The 27,065-nt window shown below is 35.2% G+C and overlaps 1 long non-coding RNA gene across 4 annotated transcripts in view; it reads right to left on the minus strand.

The window, feature by feature from the left end:
• Positions 1-18,529: 18,529 nt before the first annotated feature.
• LOC126952648 (uncharacterized) overlaps positions 18,530-27,065 on the minus strand; it is a 120,507-nt gene continuing 111,971 nt past the window's right edge. For 2 of the 4 annotated variants that reach the window (XR_007724985.1, XR_007724983.1), the window contains exons 4-5: positions 25,451-25,520; positions 18,530-19,242 (exon numbers count right to left, since the gene is read on the minus strand). This is a non-coding gene — a long non-coding RNA (uncharacterized LOC126952648). Of the gene's footprint in view, positions 19,243-23,785; positions 24,446-25,445; positions 25,521-27,065 lie in introns of those variants that run through there. The other 2 variants (XR_007724982.1, XR_007724984.1) reach the window with 2 other exon arrangements.

Genomic DNA, 27,065 nt, shown 5'->3' on the forward strand with positions numbered 1-27,065 from the left:
ATTTTGACTAGAAATTGACAAGTTAATTTTTAAAATTATGTATATAATTTAAATTTTTCTGATAACCCATGAGATTATTTCAACACTTATTTGAAAGTTATAGTAATCACTAAGATTGTGAAGTTAGTAAAGAAATAAATAAAAAAAAACAATATTACAAAACAGAGTACTCTGAAAGTGAATCACATATGACAGGAATTGAAGATTTAGATTAATTATTCAATAAATGATTCTGGGACAAATGGTTATTCATAGTGGAAAAAATAAAATTATCACTACTTCATATCATGTACAAAAATCAATTGAGGCAAAACAAATTTTTTAAAGTACAATTTTAAAACTTTTGGAAGATATTAAAGAAAATATATTTATAACATTGTAATATGTTAGAATTTTTAATCAACTCCCCCAAAACAAAAATCATAAAGAAAAAGATGGACAAATTTGTCTGCAATAAAAATAAAAATTGCTATACATCAAAAGGCACTTAAAACATGACAACACAATCTACAGCCCAAAATGGATTGGTATGCAATATAGAAATTAATACAAACGAATATAAAAGAAAATGATCAAAGATAGGGCAGTTGATACATAGCGGAATTCACCAAAGATGAAACCTACAAAACCAATTAATGTTGAACAGATGCTCAACCACCTTGATAATTACGAAAAGACAAATTGACATACCCAGATATTTCATATGCAATCATAATGACAACATTTTAAACATCAGACAATACCAAGAGATGGTGGATGGCAAGTACATACAAAAACTTACACAGTTGGTAGTGATGTATTGTATTAGTTTGAGCTGCCATGACAAAAATACCATAGCTTAAATAACAGATGTTTATTTTGCATAGTTCTGGAAGCTAAGAAGTCTAAGATCAAGAAGCCAGCTGATTTAGTTCCTATGAAGACATTCTTCATAGCTTTCAGAAGGCTACCTTTTATGCTGTGTCCTCACATGGTGGGGAGAGAGCTCTAGTTTCTCTTCTTACAAGGGCACTAATCCTATCATGAGCTTCAACGTGTGAATTTTGCAGGATCACAATTAAATCCATAGCGTGTACATATGTTTAGCCACTTGGGGAGCAATTTGACAATATCTAGTAAAGTTGAAAAAACACATCCATCAACCTAGCAGTTTAATCCTAGAGAAAATCTCACACATATGCACAAGGAGACATAGAAGCATTATTCAAAATAAGGTAAAATAACAGAAGTTAACGTAAATCGCCGTTAAGAGTTAAAAGGAAAAATAAACCCTGGGATATTCAAACAATGGAATACTCTTTATCAGTAATACCTAAGGGTAAATATGGGATTGTTGTGGTAAGCCACCAACTTTTAAATGATTTGTTCCATTTTTAACTAGACACAATGTTAAAGTCAGTTCTGTATAATTTCTAATTTTATTATATTGTAACTACACAATGATGTCCGTAAGCCATACTCAAAAGTGCTATTTTTTGTTGTTGAATTACTGAGCTACTACAAATTCGTTTTGTAGAGATACCCATATTCAAGTGTTGAATGGGCAGCATTGTGTGAATGCACACTTTGTATCAGCTCCTGTAAGCTCAGAAAGAACTGTGATGAGTCTATGAGTAACACTGAATGTGATTCTTAATTATTTACTCATTTATAACATTACTAGGAGCTTATGTGGCTTTCTCTGGCTAGAAAAAAGTAGTTATGCTTGATGACTTAGATGACAGATGTAGTGCTCTCCCCGCAAACCCCATCACCACATACAGGCACACATATACACACACACATACTTCATTGTTAATGAACCAAAAAGAAATATTAATAGTAAATCCACTAATAAGTATGCAACACTTAGAAGATCAAGAGGGAGCAGTTCAAATAAGTATCTGAATGAAAAGGGGCTATTTTACCTGCATCTAGTTATCCTGCATCTCCACCTGGTATGCCAACCTTAGCATATCAAGTAGGCAGAGGGCATTTTGAAGAGAGTAGAAGTCTTATTTTACACACAAGAGTAAGGTAATTTTATATTTGCTCTAACAGTAGATTAAGTAGTTACAGACTATTGTTAAGCTGCTAAAATAATCATGAAGAAGAATGGATAGAAGAACAGATCCTTGCAACAAACCCATGTTAATTACCCTTGCAGCTGGGAGATCAATTTGCATAGAGTCTTTGAAGCTTGTCAGGTATGAAATGAACCACTGAACTGCTACATTTGATAATCCAGGCCTTGAGCTGATGTTTTTTCCCCTGAAGATATTGTTTCAGTCTACCAGGCAGCTTTCTTTATATAAAAGTACTCATTTCTAATTAATTTTCTCCTATATTTAACAGACACAGAGACACACATATACCCATTTATGTTTTTCAGAGAAATTAATAACTAAATATGATTAAAAACATGGGTATTTTAATTATCTATATGAAAGAAGAAATATTTTGGGTACTGTTTTAGGTTTGGTTCTCAAAATCTGAGAACTCAAGAAGAATCTGAAGACATTTAAAGATTACAGTTGGCTAATAAAAATGAGACAGTATTCTAAAAGGCTTTAACTGTGTTTACTCATTTAATATTCAGAACAGCCATAGGAAGTAGGCAATTTGGCTTTTCTTATTTTACCCAAAGGGAAACTGAGGCACAGAGAACTACCATAAATTGACAAAGTCACTCAAGAAAATGGCAGGGGCAGGATTTGAATGCAGATAACATTATTCCCAGCACATTCTCTGATCTGCTTCACCCTGCTTCTTCAAGAAAGTCGGCTCTCCACTGTCTATCCTAAGAAATAATATTCTTTCTATTTAATTGCATTAATTTAAACAGGAAAAAGTGGGATTTCTTGCTATTTAGTAATAGTTAACATTGGAATAATTTGCCCATTTCTGGGCTTTGAAAATTAAAAAGCTAAGAGAGTTACAATGGGGAATAAACAATATAAAAATACGTGAGAAAAAACTCAAGTAATTGAATGGAATTCTCTTAAGGTTAATGATGGTTTTTTTTTTTAGAAAATTTAGCAAAAATAGGATTTGGCAAGAACTATTCAATCCAGTTAAAACAATTTTTGGAATGAATTATCATGAAAAATGACAGATAGTTACCTTAACTTAGAAAATGTCACTCTACCTTCTTTCAGGAATATTTTGACATTACGGCAAGTCCTCTTTGAGTATGAATCTGCTGATTATGGCTCTAGTCATCTTTTTTTGCATAACCAAATCTTGTCAAAACAAATCTTAGTTATATGTGGATGCAAAACCTTCTAAAATCTGGCAAAATTATTTTTCATTGTTTACAGTAGTTTTAATCCCATAGAATTCCACTTGCCTTTTTCAAACTTTTACAAAGTAGTCAGTTTAGTTTTCATCAAAATAACAGATATTTTCACATTTATATTTCCGTAATTTTATTCATATTCAATTAGATTTCATAATTATTAACATAAGAATATTGGCATGTTTGTGAAAAATATAAAGTGGATTAATATTTAGTAGATGCTTACATATGGGAGGTAGGCATTAGAGAGTTGTTTATTAGCCACGAGTACCCAGTACTCTATAAGCATCAGTCAGCTCACACGGTACAGAGGGAATGGAGCTCTCTGGAGACCCAGAAAACCCTACAAAGTGCAGATCAGGAGTTTCTTCAGTATTTACAAAATCCTTCAAAAAATAGTGAGTTAGTCTATTTTACATTTAGAATGATGTAACTGCATAATGTTCACATGCTCATATCACCCTCTGTGTCATGAGGTTACCTCACTATGTGTATTTGTCATGTAGTTATATTTTCATGTTACAGGAACCTAATTCAAATGAGCTTATGTGTTAAGATGGATTCATTAATGCAAAGAACCTAATGAGTAGGACTAAAGTTCACCACATGGTACAGTGCATGGAAGAATAAGCAAACATAACTCCAGCCCAGAGAGGCAGGCTATAACTTAAAATGTGGCTAAATTGGCATCATTAGGGAGAATTGTTACTAATCTGGAAAAAAATATAAAGCAATGAGTACTCTCTCTTATGTCACCTAAACACACATTAATTTCTGTAATATGCATAATATTCCATTAAATTGTATAATTACAAATGCTTGAATGTTGGCATATTTGTTGGGGGAGAATCCAGCTGACTCTTGGTAATCATAGAATTTACCTGGTTGAAATATATACATGGGAAGAGAGATGAATAAGTATTAGAGAGTAGCCTACTTGCTAGAGCACCCGTGCCCACCTGTGATCATACCAGAGGGGTTTCTCTACATGAACAGAATTCGAGTTCCCAGAATTTTGTCTTATTGTCTTATAGTTGTAGCCAATTCAAATTCCAAGAATCTTAGAAAAAGATTTAATCACCCAATCTTGGGTTTGATATTCATCAATAAGTCAATGACTGAAGTCAACTGAATAAGTGTCTAATTTGTTAATTATTTTGGAGTACTTATAAATATTTACAATAGATACACAGCTGTGTCGGCAATAGCCTGGTAAGGGGGTAGGTTCTCCATGAGAAAAATTAAATCTCTGCCCACAACTGAAGTTCAAATGTGTAAAAATATATGCAGTAGATTTAGGGAGAATCTAACATCCATGCGACCCTCAAGCCACATCACCATAAGTAAGATTAGGCTCTCACAGGATTGGATATTCATTCACCACAGGAGGAATTTGCTATTAAAAGGCTCAGTGTGATGCTATATTTAAAGATACATAATTCTTGCCTGAGGCACTAATGCAGACTAGGTTAGCAAGATCTCTATAGTAAAATGGAAAGAATTCTTATAACTAGGAAAAATAAAATAAATCACAGTAAAGACTCAGGCTTGCCAGAAACAGCTATTGCCCTGTCTCTTTTCTTTCAGAATGTAGAATATTGAATTGATATTACACATCAGCCTTCTAATTTGGAATCTGATAAGGTGATTCTAATGTAACTCAGAGGAAAAATGTAAGAATTCAAGGAGAATCTGAACAATGTACCGCCAAACACTTCCTGTAGAAGTACTGGCATGCAAACAGAAGAGGGGAAAACACATACATGGGGCAGAAGAAGACAGAGTGCTCAACAAGCACTGAATGAGGATATAATACACCAAATAATTTTCCAAAAATATTAATTAATTATAGACTGCTAAAATTCAAAAAGATATAGACCCCGTGAAACAAGATATGAATCATGAAATGATAAAAATATGAGTTGAGATTAAAAATGGGATGTCTGAATGGGCAGTGAAAAAGCCATAAGGGAAATAGACATTTCTTAAAAAAGAAAAAATGTATAATTATCTGATTAGTTAAGTTTGATTTAACAATTTCTTTTTATTAAGCCTTATGTTCTAAGAGATCATCTTCTTATAAAGCAGCTTTTGGAATATTTATAAAAGCAAATCTCAGAATAAGGCACAAAGAAACCTACAAAACACACAGAAAGCAAACACAACGCCAACAATAATCTTTGTCCCAAGTACAATAAAAAATAACAATGATAGAAACAATACCAACAACCAAACAAAAAACCCAACATGACAGGCTTTTGCTTTTTAATATTCATATGAAATCTTAGGGTCAACATGAAAAATCAAAACTATATATAATTAAAAAGAGTATTATATGTCATATTTCCCACAACTCAAAATGTTTTCCTTATTAAATGAGAAAAAGTAAAATAAAATTATATAATTACTTAAATTCAATTTAATAAATTCACAAAAGACAAGCATACAATCAGAAATAAAAAAATACAAGAAATTATCAATTTTAAATAATAAATAGGGCAATGAATAAATACTTTGAAATAGCAATAAAACAGACAACCTTATAAAGTTGAATTCATTAATACTATTAGACAAAAATCTACATAACAAAGGCTCACAAACAGAAACGGTGGGAACCGAGGGCTTGCTGGGAAAATCTGAACTGTACGAAACTGCTAGAGGCTCAGAGTGCACGGTTCTGAGACGTAAAACAGTTCACCAGGAGCTAGTCAAAAGGGGCCCCCACACACTTGTGTTTTACCTCCACGGGCATGGGGGTTCTCACAGTAAACACCAGAGAAAAATTCCCTGATGTTTCCAGCAGCGGGAGGGGAAAAGGAACCATTTTGAAATATAGCAGAGCATTCTGTTCTTCTTAACAAAGCCTTCGCTTCACAAATCCTGTCCTCAGGAGACTCGAGTGAACCAGAGTCTAACCTGCTGGGGCGTTAACAGAGCCTAACTCACTTGGGGGAAGCGAAGTTCTGTCAGCTCTAATCTTCCATATGGGAAAAGGAAAATACCTAACTCCAACCCACCTGAGAGGAGGAAAAAACCGAGAAACACTCGTGAAATTTACAGTCCAGAGGCCTAAGTTCACTAAAAGAGTGCGACCTAATCATGGAACTACAGAATATTTGTCTTCCCCCCACGCTTCACCACATTGGTAAAGACTACATTCCAAGTATCTGACATTCAGGAAAAGCTTCATCAGTTGTAACAAATTTACCACTCTGGTGGGTCTGTTGTTAAAGCGAGAGGCTGTGCACATGTGGGGACAGGAGATAGGCTGTAAATCTCTGCCCCTTCTTCTCAATTTTTCTGTGAACCTAAAACTGTTCTAAAAAATAAACACTTAAAAAAGTCAGACGACACGCATTTTAAAGTAAGAAATGCTGCCAATGCTAAGACAAATATTCCTGAGCATAGGAAACATGGAACAGTTTTGAATTAATTTTGTGAAGCTACCATTACTCAGGCTATGGCTATAGTGGAAAAAAACAAAAAAAGATAAGAGCAAAAGGAAGGAAGGAAGGAAGGCAAGAAGGAAGGGAGACAGGAAGGGAGGAAGGAAGATAGGGAAGGAGGGAGAGAGGGAAGGAAACATTTTTTCATTCTACCCTGATAGAAACTTTAAAAAGCAATAAAAAGAGTGTGAGTAAACAAGAATGATGTTTATCTGAAGCCCTAAGCCAATATTATGCAAAATTATGAAACACTTGAAGCATTCATTAAAGTGAGAAACAGCAACTATTACCAAAAGTACTAATATTTAGTATTTCTTTGGAAGTTCTCACCAAAGGAAAAAGAAAATAAAAATAAATATAAGCTATAAACCACTATAAAGAAAAAAAATTATTATGCTCAGATGCTTTCTAATTATAAATCCAAAGAATCAAGTGAAAAGCATTTTAACAAATATAATTTCCCAGTTTCATATGTTCTAACCAATGATTGCTGATATGTAAGAAACTGTTTTACATCCACATCCACATACACAAATAAACTTAGTAAGAAACAGGCAATAATCTATTGGAAAACCTTTTAAACTAAATTGCATAAAAGAAAACCTGAGTCAACAGACAAAGGAAGTATGAGAAAATTTATTGGAGCATATCTGCCCTATTTCCACCAAATCAATAGATACATTTAATTTATAAGGACATAAATATAAAGTCTATCTATCTGGAAGAAAAAACTGGTAGACAGATTATTGAAAAAAATTTAACATAAAGAAAAAATTAATTTAAAAATTACTGTTCTTTTGTATTTCAATATGCACCATAAGGCTTCACTAATTTTTAAATGACTAAGAATAAAAATAGAAAGATCAATGAAAAATATAAAAATTTCATCAAAGGGATCCAGGTTTAATAAAAAATATAATCAGTGTAGAATTTAGGGATAGTAACTAGATTATAGGTCATTTAATTCCCTCTTGATGGAATTAAGAAAAATTACTTAGTTTGCATTGTACCTGCACACACCTCCCTGCTTCAAATATATGGATGGATTTATCATACCTATGCAAAAACTTACACAATAAAGGAACTAGAAGAAAATGTATCTGATCTTGGAGTAAGGAAGACGTCTCTTTTTTTTTTTTTTTTTTTTTTTTTTTTTTTTGAGATGGAGTCTTGCTCTGGGCCCAGGCTAGAGTGCAGTGGCGCCATCTCGGCTCACTGCAAGCTCTGCCTCCTGGGTTCTCGCCATTCTCCTGCCTCAGCCTCCCAAATGGCTGGGACTACAGGCGCCCGCCACCACGCCCGGCTAATTTTTTTTTTTTTGTATTTTTAGTAGACAGGGTTTCACCGTGTTAGCCAGGATGGTCTCGATTTCCTGACCTCGTGATCTGCCCGCCTCGTGATCTGCCCACCTCGGCCTCCCAAAGTGCTGGGATTACAGGCATGAGCCACCGGTGGTGCCCGGCTGAAGTAAGGCAGACTTTTCTAGGCGTAAATGTAGAAAAGAATCTTTTAAGGAAACCTTAGTGGTACTTACATACACAAAATTAAACATTTCCATATGTCAAAACATTATAAGCAAAAAATTTACATTTAAAATCAAATAAAAACATAGAAAATATATGTAGAGTATTAACAAGACTTAATATTGCTACATAAAAACGTCTAGGAAATTGGTATGATTGAGAAAAGACTGAGGTGAGAAAAGAAGCAGAAATTTCACGTATGAAGAAAAAAGCTACTAAGCATATGAAATTATATTCAACTTTATGAATAAAGAAAGCAATAGACATTCAACTAATGAAAAAACATTGCAAATTACAGAATTTTCTTAAAAATTAAAATACTCATAGTAAGCAAGGTTTCAATGAAATAAAAATATACACACTGCTGGTGAATGTGCACTGATGCTAAAGTTAGGAAAGACATTTGACAAGTAATGGTTGGTTATATCATCTAGCTGAAAGATTATACTTCCAGAAATGTGTTTTATCAAAACCATCTGAAGTATATAAAATATTCATATACTCGATATTTATTATATTGTTATTTATAATGTGAAAAAAGAATCAAGAAATACATTTTAATCCTCTTTAACAGTAGATTGGTTAAATAAAGGATGGGCTATAAAAGCGATGGAATATTACGTAGTCCTCAATCATTATATTTTAGAATAAAATATACCCAAATTAATTTTATTAGAGGAGCTATCTCTTCAAATGACACCTCAATGATATGGGAATAGCAAAACTGAGTACTGATGTAAGCAAATCCACAGTATCCCAGTTCCCCCTTGGCTTTGTCTCTACCTGCCCTTATGGTGGCCTATAGGGCACTCATATTTAAAAATAGTTGCTTTAGAACAGTACTTAGTGGAAAATAGGCTGGGTGCAGTGGCTCATGCCTGTAATCCCAGCACTTTGAGAGGCCCAAGGCGGGCAAATTACGAAGTCAAGTGATCAACGCCATCCTGGCCGATATGGTGAAACCCCGTCTCTACTAAAAATACAAAAATTAGCTGCGCGTGGTGGCGCACCCCTATAGTCCCAGCTACTCAGGAGGCTGAGACAGGAGAATCACTTGAATCTGGGAGGCAGAGGTTGCAATGAACTGAGATCGCGCCACTGCACTCCAGCCTGGCGACAGAGTGAGACTCCGTCTCAAAAAAAAAAAAAAAAAAAAAAAAAAAAGAAAGAAAGAAAGAAAGAAAAAAAGAACAGAATGAAAATAAATGTTTTAGATTAAATGTTAAGGAAAAACTGAACAGGTTATAAAACAACATACACAGTTTAAATGTATACATATATGCATTAAATGGTTTAAAACATTCCTTTAATACATATGGAATGGATGTTTTTAAGATTTTCTTTGCGTGTTTTTCTGTAGTTTTTCACTATGTGGGAGGAGGCTGTATTATGATTCAGTAGGGGGAAAAAAGGTATAACCTCCTCACAAAGAGCCTGACTGCATAAAGCATAGGCATGATGTGGGACTTTGGGATGCACAGATGGGAGCATGATGACCTTTATTTGAATCTGGCAGTGGCAGCCTTTTCTATACCACCTCCACATAAGTTTTGTGAAACTTAGAAAATAAATTTTCCTCTCTGACCAAAGCAGCAAAAAAAAAAAATTATTTTTCCTCGCTGTAAGCTAGAAAAATATTTCCTGTATGATTAGAAGAGAATGATCACGTAATTAGATGAATATTAACTGAGTCATTCCCAAGATACATAGAAAATATTAAAAATGGCTGAGAAAAGTTATTTATCTGATCTTCAGTGTGTTGCTATATTTTATATTTCTTTGTATTTCTATTATACTAATTTACAACATTAAATAATCATATATAGAGAGCTCAAGCATCAACTTCCCATCTCTCTTATTGGCTGTCACTCTCCAGTAAACATGAGAAAAGAGTGAGTTTGTTAGGCAGTTTGTCATGTGTCTGCTCCAGAGTTGTCATTTATTTAAAGTTTTTGTGCCTCTCTGTTCCTCTGTAGGTCACTGTTCACTTTCTATCAATTTCAGTCCAGAACAGCATGGTCTAGTGGAAATATAATGTGAATCATATGTGTAATTTAGTAGCTACATTAAAAATAATTTTAAAACTAGCAAATTACTTTTAATAAAATATATTATTTAGACGAATATATCCAAAATATTAGTATTTCGACAAGTAATCAACAACAACAAAAATACTAAGACTTCTTTTCATACTAAGTCTTGAAATCTGGTGTGTGTATTTCATGTACAACACCTCTTAGCTGAGACTGGTCATAGTTAAGCTGTCAGTAACCACCTGAGGCTAGTGGCTGCCACAAAGGTCAGCTCAGCTCTAGAACCTCTTCCTGTATTTTGACTATTTCTTCCTTTGCTATTTTGTACAATTCTGTTTAGAACTCTCCATTATATAACTTCATTCCATACTTCATTCCAAATTTCTCCTAACACACTTGTATCAGAATGGTTTGAATAATCTAAGTGGAAATACAAATATATGCAGTAAGTAAAATAAAAGTGTACAGACATAACTCCAAGAAAAAAAATTCTCCAAAGAGTGGAATTTTGTTTTGTGATCATCTCCGTTCCTAGCTGTGCCCTCAACTTTCATGTCTATCATTCACTCAGAGATAATTTTCAGCTTCTAACTTCCTCCATGTGACTCTTCACTCACCAATTAGGAAACACTGCTGCTTGCCTAGAGGAGCTGTCCTTACCTATATTTAGCACTCAACTGTCAAGCAGACATGTCTGCTTCACGTCTGAGATGCTTGGATGAGACTCAAACCTCAGTGTAAAGTCACACTCATAAAGCATTGTGGTTTGTGAAGCTTCATGTCCCACAAAACGGTTTGAGAAGAGTGGAAGCACTTTAAGTAACCCCACTTTCTGTGTGTAACCCCACAATCAGTGTGATTCAGACTCATCCTTTTATTCTTCTAATTGTTATATCATAGTTTTTAGAACACACATGCACACATACAAACACTAACATGTATCCCTGCCTTCCAAGGGCAAACTTAACTCTCAACATGAATGCAGTGCAACCCAACTTATAAGATAATTTCCCATTTGCCTTATAATTTGCAAAGCTACACTCTCACAAAAGAGTGGATACATCACCCCCGTGCCCTACAACTTAAAATTTCCCCCTTCAGATCCGCTAAGAGGAATGGGGTGCCACTGATACTTAGCCAACATTGGAACTCCCTCAGCTGAACAATAAACAGGCTTCGGCTTTAAAGGTTTTTATTTTTCTTTGTATGGTAAAGGAGAGCAATTTTTCTCCCCAGTATCTATTTGATAGGGAGGTGGTCTAGTTAGTCCAACTTCACAGGTTAACTATGAGAATAAAAAGAAAGAACTGTAAAGTACCTAGTAGTAAGTCTAGCATGTGGAAGACATTCAGTAAACCTTAGCTGATAAAGTCTAATGAGAAGGAAGATGATAAGGATAACACGGTCATTGCTTTAGTTAGTTTACAATCAAACCTATTTTGCTATATTTTTCATAAAATATACTGCAAGTGGAAAATATTCATCATACTAGGCTCTTGTATTGTCCCTTTATGAAGTCAGTTTGTGGTAGTAAAAAACTTATTTTGCCTGAACAATTAAAAACATTAAATAGTAGAGGTGTTTTATTATCAGATTTAATTTTTATTCACTTCTATATTTTTCAGCAATTTATTTGGATTTCAATATAGAAAGCCAAAATATATCATTTTAGTGTCTTTAGTGGGACAATAAACATGAAAAATAAGTTTATTTGATAACTACATACTAAGATAACTGTATACCAGAACTCATGACCAATAAACCATATCAATCTAATTCCACCTTCAGGTAGTTGTAAAAACAAATCAAGCTTAGCGAAATAAAGTTCTTCTCTGTTTTCTTAAACATTTTGCGATTGAGTGGGATCTTACATCCCTTGATCTAATGAAAAGAAAGAAACACATTCAAAGCCAATTTCTTTTTGGCTAAAAGACTAAGTTTATATAACAGAAAAATTTTCTTAATATAGCAGATTTAAAAGATAATTATCAAGGTTAATTGTAATTCAAATATAACCGTGCACATTAGCAAAGAAGAAATTTGGACACAATTTTAGAAATTAAAAACATCCAATGTCTCTTCTCTCTCCCTGTACTTTCCTTTAGTTACTCAAATGTCTCCAATCTTAAAATAAGTAAATAAATAAAAGTCTTAAGTCTTCCTCCATTGCATTTCCCTCTATTGCTAATCTACCTCTCTTGTTTTCTTCACAGTCATACTTTATTCATTGCTTTCCATTCACTCTTAAACCACTGCAGCTCCCACTTTTACTCCACAAGAAAATATTGCCCTTTCAATAAAATCCCCACTGAAGTCAAACAAAATCTGTTGTGTAATTTGTCTTAACTTTTTCTCTCCATGGGCATTTAACATGTGACCATGACCACTTTCTTAGAGGTCTCTTCTCCTTTCTTCCACACCATCACTCTCTCTCTCCTGGTCACATCCAATCAATATTCTTCAAATGATTCTCTTCACATGTCTTCAAATTTAACTGGTCTCTAGTGATCCATTTTCAATCAAAACTCTCTGTGAGAGATTTCATTAATTCCCATATTGTTACTACACATATGGTAACAGTGATGATTCACACATCTATATCCTTAAGTCAGACCTATTTCTCTCTTTGACTTCAAACCTATGGTTTCACAATGATCCAGACGTCTCACTTGTATATTCAACAGATATTTCAAGTTCAAGACTTTCAAAGAAGAATGAATCATGCCTCACCCCTATTTGCTTGCTTCACATCCTGCCCCCTCATCTTGGTGTAAGAGACCACAAGTCTCCAAGTCAGGAATCTAGGAGTCATGTTCATTCTCTCTCTTTTAGTAAACTGGCCACCATGTTCTGAAAATGTTTTCCCCAACGACCTCTTAGAGCTCCTTCTGTCTCCCTTCTGCCCTCCTACTGCTCCCATCTAGGCTTTTCCATCTCTCACATGACCTAACAATTGCTTTTGCTTCCTAACTCATCTTATTGCAGCCACTTTCACATTCGTCCATACCCCCGGTCACCAAAACACAACCCTTTAATCTGTTCTCTTGACAGCAGTCATTTTATTTTGCGAAGATATAAATCAGTGGCTTTTCTTTTCCTGCTAAAATATTTTCATGGTCCCCAGTATCTACAGGTTAAAATACCAAGTTTTTGTATAGCATAAGACTTCTCATGATTTTTACCTTCCCATTACATTCTCCTGCTCTCTTCCCCCTGCACTTTGTACATGAGCCAAGTGAAACTACTACCTATTTCCAGTTTCCAAATGTTTTCGTAAACCTTTATATTTGGCACCTGAATAGGACCTTATAATAAGATTTCAAGAAAGAATATTTTCAATATTAAATCAAAGTGCATCTATTATGATTTGTAGCCAATGACATATACCCACTAGTCAACATATAAAATAATATATGAAGAGGTATAAATAATATCAACAATCCTGTAGAAACACAGAGATAAAGAAAATCAATGAATGAGATGTTAGGAAAAAAATCGCAGTAAGACAAAGGACCCAAGTTAAAAATGGAGGAATTATATTTTGAAAGATAGAGGGGCGTTGAGGGGACATTTCAGAAACAGCACTGACAGCAAAGGCACAAAAGTAGTTACTGTTTATGGGATAGTGAAAAAACAACCAATGAGGGAACAGAACACACGCTGGAAAGAGAGAAATAAGATCTGATAGGCAAATGCCAACAAAATGCAGAGGGCCTTGAAAATTAATGGATAGTGAGTGAAACCCTTAAGTAGAATAGTGTTATAATTACGGTGATGAGTTTAAGGAAAAGAAATATTCACTAAGCTGGTGAAGGTGCAGTTCCATAATACTGATGAAAGGGCATGAATGGAGAAATAGAACCCAGGGCAGTGAACGAAGAGTTCGTTGTTGAAGCTGTGAGTATCAGCTAGCTCTCCACAGAGGGTGTGTTGAGGAAGGAGGGAGCAAGGACTAAACTGTGGAAATCAAGCAGAGTAAGTGAAGAGGAATAAAAATAAAAGGAAGAAATATGTGTAGAGTACTCAGCTGTTTTGTTTATGCTGCTATATAACGAACTTTCACAACACTTCATCCTGGAAAACCACAGCCATCTTATTTCTCACCATTCTGTGGGTTGACTGGTGCTCAGCTCTGTGGTTTCTTTGCTGATCTTGCTTGGGGTCTCTAATGAAGCTGCAGGTAGCTGGTAGATGGGGTTCACATACCTGAGACCTTGGTGGAAATGGCTGAAAGGCCATGCTGGCTGGAACACTGGGACAGCTATCAGGATGGCATGGCCTCTTCTCTTGCTCCTTGTGAGTACTGTTGCTCCTTGTGAGTACTGTAGAGATAATTTCTCCATCATTTCTACAGATGTTCTCTCCAGCAGGGTAGACAGACTTCCTACATGGCAGCTCAGGGTGCCTAAATGCACAAAAGCCAATGCTTCTAGGCCTTCTTAAGGTTTAGGCCTAGACCTGGCACAGTGTTAACTCGGCAGTATTCACCTATCGAATTTTATTTCTTTCATTTTCCAGCATGCTTGCTCTTGAGTTGGTCTTCTTAGTATCCCAGAAGCATGTCCAAAATTATCCTGTGGCTTTTACTGATGGTCTTTGCCTTTTCTAAAATGTTTTTCTTTTTTACTCCCACCCATCTTTTCAAATATTAGTTGTGTCAAAGTGCATCACAGGGGCCATTCATATTCAATATGGGAGAAGGCTATTCAAGGGTGTCAGTTTTAGGAGGCATCTTTCCAAGTGGCCAGCTTTGAAGTCTCACTGCCACACCAGCACATAGGATATTTTCAGTAACTATTACTCATCAATGCGTCACAGAAACATGTGAGGAATGAATTATTATATCTTTTGACAAATGAAGAAACTGAGGCTGATAAATGTAACATTTGGATACTACTAACCAGTAGTAGCAGGTGGTTTTGTCAACCTCTGAAATGCTATTGTACATTATGCTAATTTGTAAGAATAAAATAATACCAATTTTGATAGAGATAAGGTAAAGGCTAGGAGTGAGTGTATGATATGTTTCCATACTAAACTCTTAGTTTAAAGCAAGATAGTGACAAGAATAATAATCTAGGAGAAAATATGCTATAAAGGTGCGTGAGATTCCTTAAAATGAAAAAGTCCCTTCAAAGACACCATTTTCTGTTGAGCCTTTGGGCAAGACACTTAGTTTTCACTTTACAAATGATAGTCACAGACCATGAACACCTTTTTAAATGCTATTTTTCAAGGCTGAGAGCAAGCGTTCCAATTATAAAAGAATTGATCTTGTTAAACTTATTCTTAAATTTTTTATTTCCCTCCTTGGTTAATTCACTTTCCCTTCAAATGCATGAATCATCAAGACATAAACATTCAGCCACAATAGAAGAGGATGTTACATTATTTGGATGTACCTGATAGAATTCAGACAGAACAGATTGAGCAGGGTCAAATGAAATCCTCTTAACAGCATACTTACAGCAACCAGTATGGTTACTGTTTTCTTGTCTTTATAAGACTTTACAAAAGATTTGTTATAATAAAAGAATGCACATCTCTCTTTGGTTATTTTATCCCAAACGGTAGCAAATGTTAAGAGATGGAAAGCTATCATTTATCTGTGCTTAACACAGAGCAAGATTTGTGTTGGAAAATTGCTCTCCACCTCAAGCAGTTTTTATAACAATTCTGCTAGAAGATATAGTATTATTCCATTTTTACTGATGGAAAATAAAGCTCAGAGAAGTTAAGTGCCTTGTGCAAGTTTAAACAGTAAACAGCTGATCTCTCAAAGGAAATTACAAATTTGAATGCATAGCTAACTTCGAAGTCCTTCCTTGTTGACTACCTCTGAAGCTTTGAGTTTCATAATCATTTGTTACCATAGTCAAGAAACTGAACATAACATAAAATTAACATAACAATACCATAAAATCCAATATGTAGCAAGAATCAGAAAGATTAGAATTTGTAAGCTTTGGAGGTGTAGGTTTCTGAGGGTAGATGAAAGAGAGTATGAGAGGCACTTGTTCTTGTTTTTCAGAGAAGGAAATAGGAACAAACCAGACCCCAGAGACCCTCCCTTTTATCAGGACTTTGCTCATGAAATATTTTGGAATTGTCCTCTCCCTTACCCCCTACCACTTTAACCCAGAAATTTCTGACTGCACATTTGCCAAAGGGGTTTTACTATGGTAACCTTCAGGCCTACACAAAGAACACAGTCAAAACAAATAGCTCTCTTTAAATGTCATTATGGGGAGTAAAATTCTATGTGCTGTATTAATGGGCCTCCCACAGCTAAAACCTAGCATACCACTTTGAAAAATGTCCCCTGTGGGTATCGCTTAAACTAACAAAAGTGAGGGAATTTCAGAGTTAAGAGAAAACCCGATCCAGCTCTGGTGAAAATTAATAGAACACAGAAGAGTATGAATAAAGAAGTGAGAAATCAGGGAAACAAATTAAATTTGCTTTGTTTTCATCCTCTTTAATGTTATTTTAATATGAAAGGCCTAAAGAGAAGGCTAGCTTTTTTTAACATGCAATTTCCTTATTTTTGAATTTAATAAATCTTTAATGGAAGTACAAATCCTGCCTTTGGCTTAAGAAATATAAAAAGAAGAGAGATATGTATTTTTCTTAACCATCAGACAATATTCATAAAAGATCAGAGCAATGCCCTAAGTAAATAATAAACCTACATTATTTACCCAGCGTGCACTGCTTACCTGATAAATATGTTGGTTGCTCATTTTTAAAGAACTTATTAAGGAATATGCAAATTTCAAAAGCCTATTAAGGAATTAGTTGGCATACCTAATAGATCTCTAGAGAAAATTTGACTCTTGATGTAAGTATATCTTGAGGATAGGACTGATGTATGGTTAGAAATCTTCATAAAATTATTTTAAAGCTTTCACTAGTTCCTTACTAAACCTCTACTTATTTGCTTATTGTATCTTTTTCAAGGCAAAGGAATTGGTTCTTGTTTTTCTTCCCCTGCCTGGAACCTGAGGCAGCTCGTTTCAATTTATGCTCTGGCTCCCCAGGATAGCTGAGAAACTTCACTGTCCATATCCTACAGGGAGAAAAAGTGACATTGAGCATAATCAACACTGTCTCTAACCAGGATGCTTATGATATGGTAGTCTTTATGTTAGCTCTGCTTTGTTCCCACTCGTCTCTCCTTTCTTCCATACATATCCTCATAACTCTACTTGGAAATGGCCTTCGCAAAACCAAATTAACGCAGTAAAAAGCTTAACCATGTAGTGCCCAACACAATAAGATCTGGAAGGTCTGTCGTTATTTGATGCTGAGGATGTATTTCCAAGTCCTGTGCCTCATCAGCAAGTAAAAATGTGACTCTGACTTCTTAAAAGATAGTCTGTGACTTATTTTCTGGAACTTAATAAAGAGTCACTCATCCGTTTGTGAGTGAGAGCTGTCTGAGAAAACAGAATTGACTACTGTATTATCTTTGAATTGTCTCATAGCTTCAGCTCTGGAGAGAGAACAGTGGGGTTGATGTAGAAATCATGCCTAAATGCTCCCTAGCATGAATGACCACATGTTCCAGCATGCTATGCCAAGGGTAAGCGCCTATTAATTATTCCTTTGTAAACGTTTTGCTATTAATTAAAAGAGGAAACAGATTCAGAAATAAAGCCAGCTTCCATGGGTTCACGGTACTCTTTTATAATAGTAAGAATCTGGGTTAAGTTGATCTCTCACTGAAATAAGCCTTAACGTGTTGGCATGTGTTTAGCAGAGACAGCAGCAGAATAATGTCTGGGCCTTAACTCTTTCGTATGCTTAAGGTGATTTTGATTATTTCATCAGAACTTTTTCACTCAAATTGAATGATCATACATATAGAATTTGTTGCTAAATTTTAATTATATAATATCTACTTATTTAATAAATGCTTATTGTGCCACTACCTTGTGCTAGGTTAGGACCAGGGAATAAGCTGATAGACAAAATTCTTTGTTCTTAAGGATCTTATATTCTAGCAGTGGTTAAAAATAATAAAACCAGAGCAGAGAGAGAGGGAGATAGAGAGCAAAATAGAGAAAATGGTTGAAAATCACATTCTGGAGGTGGCCAGTGACAGTTCGGCATAGAATAGTTTGGAAATATATTTTAATGTATACATGAAACTAATTCGAAGCAGAAAAGTCATAAAATCCAATTTACCTTTGAAAAGATTTACTCTGATGACTGTGTAAAAAATAAGAGGAGCAAGAATCAAATTAAGATCATAGAGGAGTTTATTGCAATAATCTTAGCAAGCAATGTTCAGTATTTGAACCAACATGTTAGTGTAAAAATTCTTCACAAATTGTTGAATTTAGGGGTTTTTTGTATTAACAGTGTTTGCACATCAATTAGATATGGAGTAGGTAGGAAAGGAAAACAATCAATCTTGGCCTTATCAAAAAGGGGGATTGCCAGTGCCTAGATACAGGTAAGCATTGACACTCATGAGGCTTAGGCCTCAGGACTCCTCCCTTTTACAGACTCTTTCCAAGACTCTTGTCTGACCCTAAAAGTGCATTCATGTTGTTACATATTTTTTATACCTTCCAAAACTAAACTGATGGGTTCAGACTACCGTCTCTTTACCCTGGGTCACATCACCCCTAAGGTCAAATGGCATTGCAGTAGTTGTAGACATTTCTGGATCCAGCTAACAGGAAGTTGCGCTGGGGATTGCGGTAAATTGTTAAACATGATTCCTGATAAATCACTCCTTTTTTTGTCCAGATCCCTTTGCAATGTAACTCTACTGCTCCCTCCGTCAAGAAGTAGGGTCTATTTCTGCACCCCTTGAACCAGTCTGGTCTTGTGACTTGCTTTCATCAATAGAATGTTGCAGAAGTGAAGTCTTAAAGCCCTGTTTGGAGAAAACATATACTTCTACTTTGAGTATTGGAATCCAGTCTCCACAAAAAGAGGTCCAGGCTAGCCTGGGGAGACAGAGAATGTGTGGAGAAAACGATCATAGTGAACGGACTACCATATGGAGAGTGAAGTCACATGGAAGAGAACCACATTGCCCCAGTTTGACAGTAACAGCAAAGCCCCGTTTATTGAGAATGAAGCAATCTCTTAGCCCTAATCAAGTCACCTCAGCTGACATCACATGGAGTAGAGACAAATCATCCCCACTGAGCCACAAATATCCAACCAACAAAACGATAAGCAATAAAATGTCTACTGTTTTAATAATGTGGGACTTTTTTTTCTTGCATAGCTGTAGATAACTTGTATAGGATAATTTAGTTTGATTTCAGTAGAGTGTATTAATGTGGTCTGTAGTCTCTTTAATATATGGTTAGGTTGTTGCTTTCTCTCCATGTGTGGGACTGGGCTACAGGAATAGTCATGCTCCCATTGTGCTGACTGTCCTGGCATCATGACACCAACGTACAGGGCCAGAGATGCTACAACAAAATGAATCTGTCCTATGATGACTGGCACCCAAAGTATGTGAGCATTGGATGAAAAACAATACAGAAATGTACAGGGCCAGAAAAACTATGAGGAAAATTCTTCCCAGAATTAGCTGTGTAAAATTCTAAGTGAAGGATAGGTTCTTATCAATAATTGATCAAAATGGAAGTTATTAAAAAATACAAATTATCCATTTGCCATGTAATTTGTATGAGACTTACACACAATGAAATTTACCAGAAATGTATGCTTCTTGGGCACAAACCTATATCAAAAGAACATAAAGTAAGTATATTTGAGAAGGATCATGCTCAACAAACACTTCGCAGATATTTTTTCTATGAGACCCACAGCTTCTAAATATGACAACAATTTTGAAAATTTTTATGACATCGTCAATGACTACTCTGAAGCTAAAGTAAACTTTCTAAACTGTCAGGTATTTAAATTTTATTTTAGTTTATTTTTATGGTTAATTTTTTAAAGAAAGGATTATGCTAGAGACAAGAATGAATATCATTTTATTGTTTCTATAGAAAATATTATAAATTGTGTAATATGGAGAAATGACCATAAATGTGTGGCCAAAAGTAGGAAAAAAAATTGTACAGACATGGTTGAAGCACTTGATTCTTTCAAATATTATGTTATTTTCTGATTTTGCAGTTCTTCACCTTTTAAAATTTTGTAATTTATTATTGTGATGTCTCATTTTAAAGAAATAGTTAGGCCAGCCATGGTGGCTCACACCTGTAATCCCAGCACTTTGGGAGGCCGAGGCAGGTGGATCACCTGAGGTCAAGAGTTCGAGACCAGGCTGGCCAACATGACAAAACCCCATCTCTACTAAAAACACACACAAAAAAATTAGACAGGCATGGTGGTGGGCACCTTGAATCCCAGCTACTTGGGAGGCTGAGGCAGGAGAATTGCTTGAACCAGGAGGTGGAGGTTGCAGTGAGCTGAGGTCTCCCCACTGCACTCCAGCCTGGGTGACAAAGAGAGACTGTCTCAAAAAAAAAAAAAAAAGGGAAAAAAAAAAAGAAAAAGAAAAAAGAAATAGTTTTGTGGCAACCTAATTTTGAATTTATATCTTTTAATTATTTTTCCTAACAAAAGCTGTCTAAATGGTATAAATTTCAAGCCTCAAAAAGTCAGGCTATAACCTTGGTGGTGCCATTTACCATAATTAGAACACTGAATTTAATATTGAAGGTATAAAAAGGCTTTGGAAATTGTAATTTGCTACCTAAGCATGAAGTCTTGCCATCTTTATGTTTCCTTTCCAAAAAGCACTGAATGCATCCCCAGTGTCTAATTGTGTAAAACAGCTGAGACGTCACTGCTTTCCAATCTCTTCAAGGACAAGTGCTCATCTCGGGTCATCTTGGACCCCACTTTAGAACCCAGGGGAACCGGTAAGTGTTCTAGGCTACACAATAGAAAGGGAAATATACAAACAGGGCTGAGGATATCTTGGGACACAGCAGCCATCAACATTTTAGGATGACCGACAAGCAATAGTCAAGGAGCTCCCACTGGGCAACTTTCTCAGCTCTAAAGAGAAGAGCCAGAGCATATCCCCAGCCCTGCTGTGACATGGTGCTCACCTGGTGGTCAGTAGGTGGTCTGAGGCATTGGCTCCATTCCCTCATTGTTTTTTGCTTCTAGCAGTAATAGTTGCTACACAGCCTGTCAATTAAGACATTGCTCCCCTACACCTCTAATTATTATTTCTTTTTCTTTTTTCTTTTCTTTTCTTTTTTTTTTTTTTTTTTTTGAGACAAAATCTGGTTCTGTCACTCAGGCTGGAGTGCAGTGGTGGGATCTCAGCTCACTGAAACCTCCGTCTCCCGGGTTCAAGTGATTCTCCTGTCTCAGCCTCCTAGTAGCTGTGACTACAGGAGCTCACTACCACGCCAGCTAATTTTCGTATTTTTAGTGGAGACGGGGTTTTGCCATGTTGGCCAGGCTTGTCTTGAATTCCTGGCCTCAAGTGATCCATCCACCTCAGCCTCCCAAAGTGCTGGGATTACAGGCGTGAGCCACCACGCCCAGCCACCTCCAATTATTTCTGATGAATGCTTCAAGATCCTCTTTGGAAGCTTGAAAACAAAAAAAAAAAAAAAAAAAACCAACCACCAGCCAACCAATGACAAAAACTTGCTCTTTGTTTTCTTGCTAATTTATAATTCTCCTGGAGCCAATGTGAAAAGAGAAAAGTCATGTATAAAAGTAAGCACAAATAATAACATATCAACAAATACTCACATGTACCCCACAAATATATAAAATGTTAGGTATCAATAAAATAAAATAATCCGTATTCAAAGCTATTTCAGAGTCAGAAATGCATCTCACCAATTATATATATCTATAAACATCACAAATAATAGATAATTGGGCATGTCCAGGATCATATTAGAGAAGCAATGTGCTCCCAGCTTTGAAAGATCAAATTCTTCACCCACTTGCAGATGATATAATTTTAACATCCAATTCCCCTGTCTCCGTTGTTCAGCTTCTCCAGGACTGTGAACAGATTTCCTCAGTTTTTGGTTTCAGTATTCCTCCACTGGGATATCTGTCTCGGTTTATAAACATATTCAGATCTCTTCAATAATTTAAAAAAGAATACTTCCCTGAATCCCTGTTCAATATTAACTAACTGAAACCTACAGGGTAATGAATCTGTTTTTAAAAAAAGAAAGATAAAGAAAATATCTGAGTTTTCTGTAATATTATACGGACTTGAAAGGCAAAGAGTTAGATGACATTTTCACATAATGTGTATATTGTTAGATTAAGTATGATTTATGTGTTTAAAATTAAACCATTTCTTAAGTTTTATATGCAATATTAGAAGTGTTTCCTACTTTATGGCATAAATCTGGATATCCATATGTAAGTTGACAGCATTTGAGGCTTCTTTTTATAATAACTGGTAAGATTTTGCCCATCTGAACTATGTAGTTGGTCATTTCTTTGAAGCATTTACCTATTGTCTGAAAGCAACTAAAAATGTAGGTTTGTTTAGGATATGAAAACTAAGTTACCCTGTGGCCCCAAAACCACATTAGATACTGATTAATTACTTATATTCAACTGAAACATTGACTTACACTAAAAACCTTAGGTCCTATATGTCCTATGCCTAACCTACTCAGTACAATGTGACACAAATTCAACTTGATTTCCTATACTTCTTATGCCAAAATAAAGCTATTTCTTTATTAAAACTAAACAAATGAATGCTATTAAGGTGGCAGCTTCATATTCTCGTAAGGTTTTGCTGCTCAAACTAATCTTTAAAGGTTTTACCAGTGATACTATATAAGTGGGTTTGCATCCACATGTGTAATGCCTGTATTTCTACCAAATCACTTACAATGTCCAGATGGACATATTTGTCTAAGTTAGCCAAACTGTGGCAATGCCTTTTATATGCCAGATAAAATCTGTTAAAATTTGTATCTTTTCCTATGGGCTTGGGTTTTTAATTTTAAAACAAAGATTTTAAAATACTGAAACCTACAAGATGGATTTTAAGTTATTAAAATTATCAATAATAATAATATAATCATGCTAATACACATTATTTATTACAATCTGGGGATAATTTAAGAGAAAAAAACCAATATCTCCTTTCTCAGTGAACATCAAATAAGAGGGTGGTTGTGATAGTTACAATTTTGTCTTCATTTATCTTTGTAGAATAAACTTTTGGAGAATGAGCTATCATTAGGAAAACTTTCACTTTATATTTTTGTCACTTTCCATATTTTGCTATAAAGTACCAGAAACTTGAAACTTTCAAATAAATTTCAATTTCTGAAAATATCAACACATTAATTATGACTTTTCAGGTCAGCTTTCTGGTTCTAAGTCTTTTTTTTCATTGGTATAGTCCAGTTTCTTTTTCTTAGTTATGCAGGAATTATAATATGGGTCTTCTGTCAGAGCTCTACAGCTCCTAAAGCAAGGTATCACATATCTCCAAGACTGCCGAACAATGGAAGCAAAAAAATAAAAAATGAAAAAATAAAAAACCATGAATTTTGCAGGCATTTATGAGAATATTTATTAAAGAACATATAGTACACAGAAATAGTGTGGAAGTCCAATATTTTATTGAGTTCTCTTTTCCATGATGTGACTTTTTTTTTCTATTCAGACTTATGAAAGTATAACTGCATTACAGCAGCCTTGGTTTCAGCAATATTCCATAGCTTAACAGTCCATCCTTCAGTAACTCATTGTGATGAAAAGGTCACTTGAATCTGCCAATATAGTTTATCTCTGCTTCAGCTTACATTAAGAGAAATATGTCTCAGAATAAGCCTAAACCCATATAATAGATACTTCTGTACCTATAGGCAAGATATCTAGGAGGAGGACATGTGATCAAGTAGAAAGTACACCCCTATCAATGAATTGTACACAATTATCACACGTAGATCTACATAGCCTACCTTTTATGACATACTCACTTTATCACCACAGTTCTGTAGTTCTTTAAGCAATGTTGAAAGCATTCTGTTCTTATTTTTGTTTTTTTCTGTTTTGTTAGAAAACATGTCTTTCTTTCATGTCCTTGACAAAATTTCAAAGTGTTTAAATATATGCACATTCACACCATCTTCTAGATTTGTTAGATTTTCAAAACACATGAAGATGAGACTAGATTCCAAACTTTGGTCAGATAAGCAAGAGAAACTAAGGCAAAAGTAAAGGAACAGAAACCTCGTTCAAATCCCAACACCTCTACCAGCTCCTCCAAGTTTACATTAAACCTCCAGAAAGGTGTGTAGGGTGGTAAACATACTTCTAAAAAAAATCTTAATGCTCAAGAAAAGCTGATACACAATAACTGCTATCATAGTTCCACTCAGAGAATCTTCTGTCTTTATTTAAAGCATGCTATTTCCTTCTTTCGGAGTTCAGAAGCAATAATAAAGAAAAAGTAAAATGTTTTCCCCCTTATTTAATTACAATCAAATGAGGTTATTGCTTTTCCTATGAACCAAGAATCAAGATATTGGAATGAAAATAAAAACTAATTTGACAAAAGAGACTACACAAAATCACTTTGTTAATTTTAAAAAAAAATTAAATTCACACCTCAGTCACAGAGATCTACTGGGAAATGTTCATCTCGCTTAATTAGTCTTGGTAAAATCTAAATATCATCAGCTTATTTTGTGAATGTAGTCAGCTGATACTCAGATTGGAAGCTTAGGAGAAACTGCTACATTGTCCAGTACAAACATGTCATTCACTGAGCTGGACCCAAACTTCCCGCTGTGTCCTTCCCCCAGTTCAAAATCCCCCTAGAGTTTCCAAAAAACAGTGTTAATAAGATAGGTCCTTTCACCAACCCACACTCATAACTAAATTAGAATATAACAATGCTTAGCAGAAATGGATATTTTCCCCAATAATTAGCAGGGAGAAAAAATATTTTGCATAAGTGTGTGCTTTGTCTTAAGTTTTGAACTAAAGGGTGGGGGAATAGCTTGGTTCTAGTTACCATCAGGACCATTCATCAGAATTAAGATCCTAGTATTACAGAATTGGAAGCCTCCTGCAGAGGTCATCAAGCCCACCCTCCTCCCTATTAATCAAGGGGAAGCCCAACATATGCTCCAGCGTGCACTATGATTTGTAATTTGAAGTTGACAGGGTATAGAGTTCTCGGAAACTATGAATAAATTACCTTACCATTTTCTGTCTTAGTATCACCATCTCTAAAATGAGGACAAGAGTAACTATTTCAAAGAGCCATAGCAAACTGATGTGAAATTCACAGAAGAAAAGTCATATTGATAAATTAATGTAAAAGATTAGTTTGTGACTAATAACCTCAGACAGAAAAGAATACATGCTTAAAAAGGACGAAACATAGGTAGCTTAGTTTTCAAAAACAAAGGAACTAAATTTGAAAAATTAAAAATAACATGCAATAGAGAATATATGGAAATAGTTTCCCTGATATTTTATAATATTTCTTGATCCATCTCTGAATTGGTTTTTGTGTCATCTTTATGCCTCTAATTTCAGAATATTCAGCAGAATAATAGGTCTCCTGTTGTAGATTCAATGTTAAAAATAGCATTAATATTGTAGAGATTTGGAGGGTGGTATTGAGAATATTGATTAGCCAATAATTAGCATGTTCCTAGAAAGGAGCGTGGTTCTGAATCGAACAGAGCATCCCTTTAAAAATGATGTACTGATACTTAATCAAGTTATGCAGCGTCCTTCCTCCCCTCAAAACAAAACAAAACAAAACAAAACAGTAGCTGAGTTATCCCTTGCTGGTCAGCATCAAAGCTGACAGAGTGACCCCAGAGCAAGAAGATCTGCTTCCGATTCTCTGGGTTCCCTGCCCAAGGGGAGGAGGAGCAGCTCTCAGGCAGACTGGAATGGGAGAGATCTTTTCAGATTTACACTCCTTCCTCAATGACAGAGTTGAAGCCATTTGGGGCTCAATATTGCAGCGTTAACTCCAGCCACTAAAGTACATCAAAACGGAAAAAAAAAAAAAAAAAAAATGGCAGGAATGCCATGTCTTTGCATCACATTTTCTTTTTTTTTTTTTTTATCAATTTTATTTTATTATTTTTTTTATTTTTTAATGTATTTACTATTATTATACTTTAAGTTGTAGGGTACATGTGCGTAACGTGCAGGTTTGTTACATATGTATACTTGTGCCATGTTGGTGTGCTGCACCCATCAACTCGTCATTTACATCAGGTATAACTCCCAATGCAATCCCTCCCCCCTCCCCCCTCCCCATGATAGGCCCCGGTGTGTGATGTTCCCCTTCCTGAGTCCAAGTGTGTCCTTTGTAGGGACATGGATGCAGCTGGAAACCATCATTCTTAGCAAACTATCACAAGAACAGAAAACCAAACACCGCATGTTCTCACTCATAGGTGGGAACTGAACAATGAGATCACTTGCATCACATTTTCAAAAGCAAGGGGGAAGAGCCCTGTAACCTCTGAGAATGCAGGTAATACGAGGTAATAGGCAAGTAAGGCAAAAATACTACTATCTTCCTTCCCTCAGCATCCAGAAAAGATGATTACTGTAATAACCATCATATTTTGCTATTCATTAAATATTGTAAAACTCTGTAAGATCTGGAAAATGTGGATATCAACTCCTTAAGTAGCTGTGCTATCTAAGTGTCACAGTAACTAACCTTCTCTAGTTTCTCATCTTGTGAAAGAGTTTACCTGCTAGAACACAGTAACTATAGGATGCCTTTCCCTGCTTCACTCAAAAAAAGTACTATTCAACACATTATATATTTTTAATTTGTCTA

Source organism: Macaca thibetana, chromosome 4 (assembly GCF_024542745.1).
Source record: "Macaca thibetana thibetana isolate TM-01 chromosome 4, ASM2454274v1, whole genome shotgun sequence".
NCBI classification, from domain to species: Eukaryota; Metazoa; Chordata; class Mammalia; order Primates; family Cercopithecidae; genus Macaca; species Macaca thibetana.